The sequence below is a fragment of the Sapajus apella genome, unplaced genomic scaffold (genome assembly GCF_009761245.1).
Source record: "Sapajus apella isolate SASKATOON/1434 unplaced genomic scaffold, GSC_monkey_1.0 scaffold13, whole genome shotgun sequence".
Taxonomy (NCBI): Eukaryota; Metazoa; Chordata; class Mammalia; order Primates; family Cebidae; genus Sapajus; species Sapajus apella.
Genome location: NW_022436953.1, coordinates 35,720,383 through 35,731,105, shown reverse-complemented (window position 1 = coordinate 35,731,105; position 10,723 = coordinate 35,720,383). Strand labels below are relative to the sequence as shown.

Genomic DNA, 10,723 nt, shown 5'->3' with positions numbered 1-10,723 from the left:
GGCAGTCCTTCCGACTCTTTCCCAGTCTTCCCTTCCAATCGTCAGTAACATTTATGGATTTCTTTAGGAATATCTTGTAGTTCCTAGGCTTTGTATCTGTGCTGCTGTGGTTATTTCTCATTTTTCTCCTAACTGGCCATTGCTTTCTTGGAAGTCTGTGGCTTGTCACCCTGTGTTATGCACGTGGCCTCAGGGCACCCTCTGGTCAGAGATCGAGTCCTGGGTGTTCAGTGAGCGGCCTGACCACCCTGACACGGCAGCGCCTTCACCTCCACTTTTCTTGTATTTGTGCCTCTGAGTTCTGTCTTGGATCAGAAATCTCGTCAAGGTCACATAAGACATCCCTGCCTTGCTTTCGACAGTGAAGATGGCCGTAAGGTTCTCATTAAGTGGGATGTGGCACACGCCCGTTCATTCCTAATTTACTTGGCGTTTTTACATAAGAACGGGTGCTGGATTTCATCAAGTGCATCTTAGATATCTACGGAAGTAATCACACTCTTCCTTTTACAGCTAGCAGTGGGAGGAATTAGAGTCAGCAGTGTCTGAGTGCTGAATCGGCGGCTTTCTGGGAGATCCCGTCCCGTCCCGATGGGCGTTCTTTCTGATACGCGGTCGATTCTGCTGCCTAAGATCCTATTTAAGATTTCTACATTGACATTCACAGGCAAGATTGGCTTGTCGCTTTCATTTTTTGTGCCACCTTCATCAAAATTGAATGTCAACATTATTTTACCCTTGAAGATTAATGCTGAGACTTCCGTCTTTTCCTGTGCTCCGGAATCTTTTAAAAAGCAACAGAGCTGCCATCTCCATCAAGATGCTGCCCGTTTTCCCTGTGAAACTGTCTGGCCTGATTTTCTGGGCGGGGGTGGGTCATTCTTAGGAGTTTTCTCTATTTCTTCTGTGGTCATTGGTCCTTTGAGAGATTTCCTCTCTTTTGGGGGGAGCTTTCATACTTATGTTTTCCTGGAAAAGGTAAAATCCATAACAGCAAAGTGCTGCCCGGGGATTCTTCATTTTAAACGTGTGATGTCTCCTTTTCCACGTGTTATTTTACGATTTGTACTTTCTCCATTTTTCTTAATTAGCGACAGTCTGATTGAGGCTGGATGTATTTATTGGTGCTTTGGTTCCTCTGTTTTCTCATTATCTTCCATTTTATCTTGTTAATGCCTCCCTTCCACTGTTTTTTAGAACAGTGCCATTCTCTTATAAAACGTGCGTTGGATGTTTGAGTTAGATGCCTGGGCTATAATCCAGGGACTTCTCCTCTGAGCCCTGCCTCTGACACTGATAAGCAACAACTTTCCTTCTTGCTATTTTTTGAGATACTCTGTTTAGTTTATTTAAGTTTTGGGTTCTTCTTGAACCCAAGAGTTGTTTAACACACAGGCATTTTATTCCGTGAGTCGGGCTGTTAGCTTCCAGTTGTGTTTTAAATGTCTACTTGTGTTGTCTTATTGTAAGTCAAAAATGAAATTCTAAGCCCCCCACATCTGAACGGACCCCTCCTCTCAGCTGAGGGCATTCCAAGGTCAACCTGAACACCGAGTTCAGGCCACTATGGGAGCGGGGTGTGCCTCATTCTCCCTCCGCCCTTGTGTATTACTGATAGAACAGACTCTTTAACTCGGATAAGAAACATTTACTGTCTATTCTCTCTGAAGCCTGCTACCTGGAGGCCTCATCTGCTGATAAAACCTTAGCCTCCACAGCCCTCATCTTAACCCAGACAGTCCTTTCTATTGATAATAACTCTTTCAACCAATTGCCAATCAGAAAATCTTTGAATCTGCCTGTGACCTGGAAGCCCCTTCCCCTTCTCATTGATGTGCACATCTCACCTGTACTGACTGGGGCTCGAATCTCCCTGCAATCTACAAAGCCAGGCTGTGCCCCAACCACTTAGGGTGCATCCTCTCGGGGTCCCCTGGGGCTGTGTCACAGGCCGTGGTCATTCATATGTGGCTCAGAATAAACCTCTTCAAATATTTTTCAGAGTTTGACTCTGAAACAGCGTTAGCGGTGACCAGCCAGAGGCGAGTGCGGAAGAAGAAACGCGTCCTCACGTGGAGCCCGCCTCCCCCGCTCACCATGCACCCCGCGCCTGCTCTGACCAGTGTCCCCAGGGGTCTGGGGTTTGGGGTGGAACCCACCACACCTGCTGGTTCACTATTTTCTCAGACCTCATTAAAAAGAAAAAAAAAAAATGACCACCATGAAACTGTTAAAGCACCTGGTAATTAAAGCAGGAAAAATCAAAGAAAAAGTCAGTGCCCAAAGTTAGGACAGGAAGGTGAGACCGACCACAGACGGACAGAGGAGTCAGAGCACCCGTCCTCGGGTCCGCAGATCATGTTTTGCACAACTCTACGCTAATGATGTGAAAGCCAGGAGTCAAGGCAGCTTTTCAGGACAATCCACAGGGGCAGGATGGACTTGAGGACGGCCCAGTGACTGGATAAACCAGGAAGGCTCTGGGTGGGACCTCCGCTGAAGAGAGGCCTGCGGGTCCTCACTTCCCAGCAGGGCGCCCGCAGCCATCTCAAGAGGACGCAACCTTCCTTCCTCCATGGGCCTCCCAGGTTTTTCGGCTGTCCAGGGCCTGCATGTTAGAGGGCAGGCTCCTCCCACCCCGCCGCACCTGCACCCCCTCCTGCACGCCGCCCTCTCTCTCTGCACACCTTAGCTGGGAGGGAGGAGAAAGAACAGGGAGTATGACCCCTATCTGTGGGATTTCAGGACATTGGCAATTGTCTATTCTAAATAAAATATCCAGCCCCCTCTGAGTGGCGTCTAACTTCCACACTTAGAGACTTTTTCCTCTGACTGAAGCAAAACCGTGTTGCCACTCACTTCTCAGCGGTGCCAGCGCCAGGAAGGGGTGTTCCTGGAAGTCTCTGCACATCAGGCTGCAACCCCCCAAGGGTGGAAAAGAGTGTGGTTTGGAGTCCTCATGCTGCAGGGTCACAGCCGCTGAGCCCGGAGGGGCTGCCTTCATCCCATCTGAATTCCACAATCTGGGCAGAAGAGCACTTGCCACGCTGAGCAGATGCTCCAGCAAAGCCCGGCGCTCTGGGTTACAGGAGGCTCCACAGCAGGCAGCACTGGTCTGCGGTGGCTGAGGTCAGAGCAGAGGTGCACCAGGGCAGGGTGGGGCCGACTGGTAGGGGCACAGGGGCCTCCGTGGGGTGACAGGGTGGTGTCCATCCTGAGGGTGTGGGTGACCATGTGTGCATACTTTCAAAACTCAGGGAAACGCAACGCTTACCACCTGTGTGTTTTGCTGCATGTAAACTGTACCAAAATAAAGGAAGCAGTAAAGGAGGAGGGAAAAGGCGGGTCTGCGATCTTCATCACCGACGCTGGCTTTCAGGAAACAAGCACTGATCAAGACAGATGGGCACTTGTGGTGGCAAAGGTCACGACCCTCGGAGAAGCCCCAGCAAACTTCTGTGCTCCAAAGGACATGGAACTGGCATCCGCTCAGAGCGACAGAGCCAGAGGGTGTGCGGGCAGAGCCAGGCGGGCATATCAGAGGCCCACGACGGGCAGAGCCAGGCGGGCATATCAGAGGCCACGGCGGGCAGAGCCAGGCGGGCATATCAGAGGCCCACGGCGGGCAGAGCTCGGCGGGCATATCAGAGGCCCACGGCGGGCAGAACCAGGCGGGCATATCAGAGGCCCACGGCGGGCAGAGCCAGGCGGGCATATCAGAGGCCCACAGGGTGTCATCAGTAACACAGTTCTAACCAACGGGCATCGAACGCCTTTCAAGTGCCCACAGAACAATCACACAAGTGGACTTCTCATATCTACGCCCAGAGCAAACCTCGAATTCCAAAGCACACACGCAGCCAGGCGACGCCCAGCGACCGCACAGTACGCCTGGCTACAGGTTAAAATTGTTCTCTGTCTTCTTAGGCTCTCTGCTGGGACCTGCAAATTAAACAAAAGACGGCTTAGAGAACGTTGATTCACATACACACTCAGGAAGAATGACTCAAAGAAGCAGCTAGAATGTGGGGCTGAGAAACCATCTTATCAAGCGGGGGAGGCAGGACCCCGGGGGCCAGCACGCGGGGCAGGTGAGCGAGGAAGACACAGGAAGCTGGCGGAGGGCAAGGTCCGCTTGGGGAAGGTCTGTGCGTGCGATTTCTCATCCCTGTGCCGACGTCCCATCTCCGGTGCCTGCACATGCTCGGTCTCCTGGTACCAGAAGCCTCTTTTCAAGGGGCTGTGATGGCCGAGTCCTTCTGGAAGATTCTGCTTTCAGGCAGATAAGGCTGCTGTGGAGAAAGTCTCCTCCTGCACGGTGGATTCCCAAATGCTGTTGGCTCGAAATGATCCTAACGCCACAAAGTGTGATCTGGATCCCTTCACAGACCTGCACATATACACACGCATGCATGTGCTGACATGTATGTACACATACACAAACACATATGCACACCCAAATAAACACATGCATGTGCTTATACATATGTACGCATGCACAAACACACATGCACACTCAAACACACACATGCATGTGCTCACACATGTACACATGCATAAACACCCACACCCAAATAAACACATGCATGCATGTGCTCACACGTATGTGCACATGCACAAACATGCACACCCAAATACATACCTGCATGTGCTGACACGTATGTACACATGCACAAACACACCCAAACACATACATGCATGTGCTGACACGTATGTACACATGTACACCCAAATAAACACACACAGGCATGTGCTTACACACATGTACACATGCACAAACAGACCTGCTCATATACACACATGCATGTGCTTACACATATGTACGCATGCACACCGACCTGCACATATACACACACATGCATGTGATTACACATATGTACACAAGCACACAGACCCGCACATATACACACACATGCATGTGCTTACACATATGTACACAAGCACACAGACCTGCACATATACAACACATACATGTGCTTACAGATATGTACACATGCACACAGACCTGCGCATATACAACACATGCATGTGATTACACATATGTACACAAGCACAAACACATATGCATACCCAAATACACACATGCATGTGCTGACACACATGTACACATGCACAAACACATGTACACCCAAATAAACACACACACATGTGCTTACACATATGTACACATGCACAAATACAGACCTGCACATATACAACACATGCATATGATTACACATATGTACACAAGCACAAACACATATAACACACCCAAATAAACACACACGTGTGCTTACATGCACGCACATGCACACATACACTCGTGCACGTATACACAAGCACACATGGACATACATACACACCTACACAGTGCACATATACACAGACATCCATAGCCACACAAATGCACAAATGTACTTACACATGGGTACACAAGCTCACACATACACATATACACACGTTCTCATGTACACATATACATCCGCCTCCACATGAACACGTATGCATACCTATGCTTACACACACACACAGGCAAACACACATGCACGTACATCTACCTGAATATACATAGCGCATCGCTTACACACATGTGCACATATACAACCACACACACTCATGCATGTACTTACACACATATACGCATGCACACATAAACATTTACATGAATACACCATATATATGCTTATACATATGCACACACATATACATGCTCACATATTCACATACACACATGTGCAATACACATACAGGCAGCAAGTGCACACGCAAAGAAACGTACACACACACACACACACACACACACACACACTTGCTCCAGATGAGAAAGTAAAGTCCAGCTTACAAGTTCTAGCAAACCTTTAAGGAACATGTAATTACAATGCTGTGAACCCGTTCAGCAGCATGGAGGGAAGATCAATTCCACATTCTTTCTTTGTTTGAAAAGAAATCACCGAATCACCTCCTTATCAATCTCAAGGCACAAGTTCTTTACCAACAGACGCACACCGAACGCAAGTGACTGAGAGAGCCCCTTGCAGCTGGGGGAGACACACGGCCTCACGGACGCCAGTTCTCTTTAAATCAACCTGTGCCAGAGAAAATGCCAGCAGTGTGTTTTTGGCTTTGTGGTTTGTGTTTATTTTTTAAACTAGACCAGATGTTTCAGCATTCACATAAAAATAAACATGCAAACACAGTCTTGCAAAACGTTGAACAGCAAGGCCTCAGAGAAGAGAGTGCCACCACGGATGTCAAAGCCACCCTGAGCTGCAGCAGCCTCAGCGGTGGTGTGGGGCCCACTGGGCCCGGAGTTCAGAACGAGGCTCTGCTCTAACGACACAGCGAGGCTTCCAAACTATCTCCAGGTGAATGGATGGATGGTTAGCTCAGGACGCTGTACGATGTAACTGCCATTCCTCAGCCGGAAAGGAATGTAATGTACACAGCACCTGTGCACAGAGTCTTCGGAACGCAGAGGGAAGGCAGGTAGAAGCATTAATTAAGAGCTGCAGATTCATCAGATAAAAATCTGTGACCCCAAGTTGGGTGCTGGGATGCAGCAACGCTGGGGTGCTGGGGGTCATGGGATGCTGGGATGTTGGGGTGCTGGGGTGTTGAGAGGCTAGGACGCTGGAGTTTTGGGGATTATGGTGATGGCGGAGATGCTGACATGCTGGCGTGCTGGGATGCTAGAGATGGTGGGAATGCTGGGGTGCTGAAATGCTGGGGTGCTGTGGATCCTGGGGTGCTGGATGCAGGGCTGTTGGGGATGACAGCAGGTGTTCTCCTCCCTGTCTTTTTAGGGCATGTGCACACTGCCCTCAGGTATCACTCTGGAAACTGCGAGAACTCAGCTGCCGGGTTGCTGATATGCTCCACGTTCAGGGGCTGTCCCTTTGGAAAGGTGCCTGAGGAGGTGGGGAGCCCCTCTTCTAATCCTCCCTGTGGGGTGAAGCTGCTTTCCCTGAAAACATCAGGCCCCCCTCCCAGCTGCTGGACCCCACGGTGTGGTCTTGGTCCCCTGGGGCAGCGCTTTCTGCCTCTTTTGTGCTCTGCCGACCCCCAGAGCCGGGCCCTGCGCAAGTGGTCGGTGATGTCCGTGGATTTGAGATCAGTTCCCCTGTGCCTCCCCAGGGGAGGGCCACACGTGCACACACATGCACACACACACAGGGTCGCACAGGACCATGCTCACATGCCACACGCTACACACAGGCACTCTTGTGTATACATGGCACATGCTGACACTGACACAGCACACAATCAGTTCACACCCACCCCTCCTGCTGACACACACTCACACATGTGCACCCACCACGCCCTCCCCTAGTGGGCTCTGGGGTTCCGCCGGCTGTGGCTGGGTGGCCACTCTGTGGCCTACACTGCTGTGTGGCCCAACACACTGAGGTGGCCTGGGGCCTCTCCCAACTTGGGGAACAGCTCTTCCCCGTTCCCTGGGCCCACATTCTCCTGCAGGCTCCGTGGGCCCTGACACGTGGGGGTTCCAGCCCAGCCCCCTTTCCCGGACTCCACGTTTGGGTTCTCAAGCCATGAGGGAAGTAGCCGTGCGGCACCTGCAGGCCCCAAAGTGAAGCCAAAGCCGGCAAGCACTGCCGGGCCAGATGCCAGCCGGGCAGAGGGAAGACAGGCCCCTGGGGCAGCAGCGCGGGTCCGCTGCCAGCTGAGTTTGTCATAATGGGGTGCAGCTTAAACTGCCCCAGGACTCCGCCTTTCTGGAGGGGCCACCAAGCCAGGGCTGGGCGCCACCTGGCCATTTGTGAGGTGTGCAGCTTTGGGAGCTGGGGTTGACCCTTGTGTTTAAACAGCTGTGGTGGGAGGATGTGCAAACGCTCCTAACAGGGGACTTCCTTTTAGTTTTTCCCCGGAGAGCCTGCTGCCAGTGCCCTGGACCAGGGACCCTCGGTGCCTCCCCGCCTCCACCCGCCCCCACTTCTCCAGCTCCTCTAGGGGAGGCGGCACCTCACTCTTCTGAGCGGAGCTGGGGAGAGCCGGGACCCCACAGCTCCCCACATGCCGCCTGCCCCCGGCTTCTGCTTGCCTGTCCCCAGGAGCTGGGATTCCAGGTCAATTTCAACTAAGTTCTCTTTCAAGTGCATCCACCCCCGCGGGGTTTAATTACTGGCCCCACCTGCGCTGGAAGAAGCTGTGTCTTTAACTTCTCTTCTGCTCATTTAAATATATTCCGAGATGTTTTAAAGAACAATTCAATCATCTTCCGGGCTTTCACCTGGTGAAATTACAAATATTCAGAATTCTCACCAACTTCTGGTTAAGCAAGTGGCATGGGTGGAATTGTGTCCCCCTGAAACTTTTATGCCAGAGTCCTTGTCCCACAACCTCAGAATGGGGCCTTATTTGGAGACAGGATCTTCACAGAGGTGACCATTTAAAGTGAGGTCCCAGGGTGGGCCCTAAACCCCACAGCTGGGGTCCATATAAATCAGGTACATTTGGACATGAAGACACAGACAAGATGAGCACACCTGGCCACGCAGGGCAGGGAAAGACGGCCATACCCAGCCACGAGGGGCAGGGGAAGACGGCCACACCCGGCCACGAGGGGCAGGGGAAGACGGCCACACCCGGCCACGAGGGGCAGGGGAAGACGGCCACACTCGGCCATGAAGGGCGGCCTCAGAGGAACCAGCTCCGGCCGCACCTCGATCTCAGCCTTCATGCCTCCTTTCTTGCTGTTTAAGCTGCCCGTGCAAGCGCCCCGTTATGACAACAGAAGCAGGCCTCTGGGGGCCAACCTGGGAACCCAGACACAGACACCAGCTCTACCTGGCAAGATAGGGCTGTGAAATGAGAGAGGAATAGATCTGGTCTCTGCTCCCGAGACCGGGGACAGGGCTCCAAAAACCCTCTGAATTTCCTGGGTGATGGCAGCAGCAGCTTTTGTTCAAATGAGGTGAGGCTTGGTGGCTCCTGCAGGGGAGCTGGTCACCGGCTAGACCAGCCAGGATTAGCACCAGCAGCTCTCAGCCCTGCCCCCACCCTCCTCCAGGACCACCCACCAGCATCCGTCGGGCCCATAAGAATCCCTGAAGGACGATCAGGAGCAGTTCTGGGTTGCCCGTGCCAGGAGGGGGTGCCCCCCACCCCACGGGGACAGAGACTCCTGCACTGGGGACCCTTTCGGACCCGGTCCTGTGCCCTTGTCCGCCTGGCTGCCCATCTGCGGCCTTTCTGGTCTCCTTTTCCTGAGTTCTGTGAGAATTTTGTGTTGCCCTCTTGGTATTCAAGGCTAATGTATAACTAGAAAACTGAGTTTTAATATTTAATGTCCTTGGATTTGGAAAAGCTCTTACTACATTATGTTTGAGAGATATGTCCTCTGCGGGAATGAATATTGTATCAAGGCTGTACACATGTGTGGAGTCTCCTTACCAACAAAGGCCCATTTGAGAACTGAGTTTGGGAAGGAATATGTCCATTTAGCAGGGATCCGAGGCTGCCAGCTTCAGACGCAGTGGGGCTCCGTGAGGAACAGCTGACGCTCAGGTGTCAGAGCTGTGGCGAGGCAGCCTATTTGAGCCAAGGTAGGTGTGGGTGTCTGTCACGCGGTGATCATATTTTACATGTCTATCTGCGTTCGTGCATTACAGCATGCTTTGGATTTAAAAAATGCATCTAAGAAAACTTGGAATGCTTGTCAATAACCCACCCCCTCCCACCTGGGGCAGGAACAGGGCACCCCCATAGCAGACTCCCCTGGGGACTGCACTCCCACCCACCGTGAGAAAGCCGCGCAGCTTTGACAAGATACGTTTTTGTTCTTTCTCACAGGAGACGGCTTGGGACCCAGCAGCTGCCCCAGGTGGGGACCCCAGCTCCTGCCTCGAGCCTGGGGCGGTTCCACCACCTGGCACAGAATGGCTGCTTACGCCCCGTTTTTTGGAGGCCACGTTTCCACCATCAGAAAAAAGGAAGCACCACAGAGGGGGGCCGCCCTCCCTTGGAAAACACCCCCCAACACCGCCTGGCTCCCTGTGCCGCCCGGTCATGCGGCCACACGTGGCTGCCAGCGAGGTGGGAGCAGGGTCGCCCTGCGCCCAAAACCGTCAGGAGGAAGAAAGGGGAGAGGTACGGGGCCGGGAGCAGCCCCCACACCCCGAGGGCCCCACGGGACCCCACGGCCCTCCCCGGAAACGGCTCCGAGGCCCCCTGGGCCGGCTCCCCCGCCACGCGGCCTCGGCTTGGCCTCGTCCTTCGCCCTCCCTGCACCTCCGTGCCCGGCCCCAGAGGACGACCCCCCCCTCCCCCCGTGCCCCACCCGTCCTCTCCCCTCCCGGCCTGACGTCCTGGGCCTGCAGTGCGAGGCTGCCACCTTCCCGGCCTCTCCTCCCAGACCCACCGAGCCGGAGAAGCCAGGCCCTGCACCCCGGGGCCTCCAGGCCAAGGCCAGCCGCTCCTCCGCGCTTGGCTCGCGAATGGGGCTACAGGGACCTGCTGCCCCTGCCCCCGGCACCCCCGCCCGGCTCCCGTTCCCCTCTCACGCTGTGCCCCTCACAGGTCCTGTGCCCTGGGCCCCCAGCCTGCCCTGACTCCCGGCATTTGCACACCTCCAGGCAGCCGAGTTCGCCCCGCACCCCCCTCCACACTCCCACCCCCCCGGACTTGGATCTCAAACCTCTGTGGGCGCCATCCTCCTGACACAACCTGGTCTCCCAGGGCCTCTCCCGGGGGGTCCTTTCCCGGGGGACCCTCCCCCGGGGGGTCC

General features: G+C 53.7%; 1 long non-coding RNA gene across 1 annotated transcript; it reads right to left on the bottom strand.

Moving 5' to 3' along the window:
* Positions 1 to 5,817: 5,817 nt before the first annotated feature.
* LOC116554180 lies at positions 5,818 to 9,975 on the bottom strand. Its single transcript, XR_004270097.1, has 2 exons — positions 8,129 to 9,975; positions 5,818 to 6,441 (listed from the first exon to the last, which is right to left on the bottom strand). It is a non-coding gene; the product is annotated as an uncharacterized LOC116554180 (long non-coding RNA).
* Between the last annotated feature and the right edge of the window lie 748 nt (positions 9,976 to 10,723).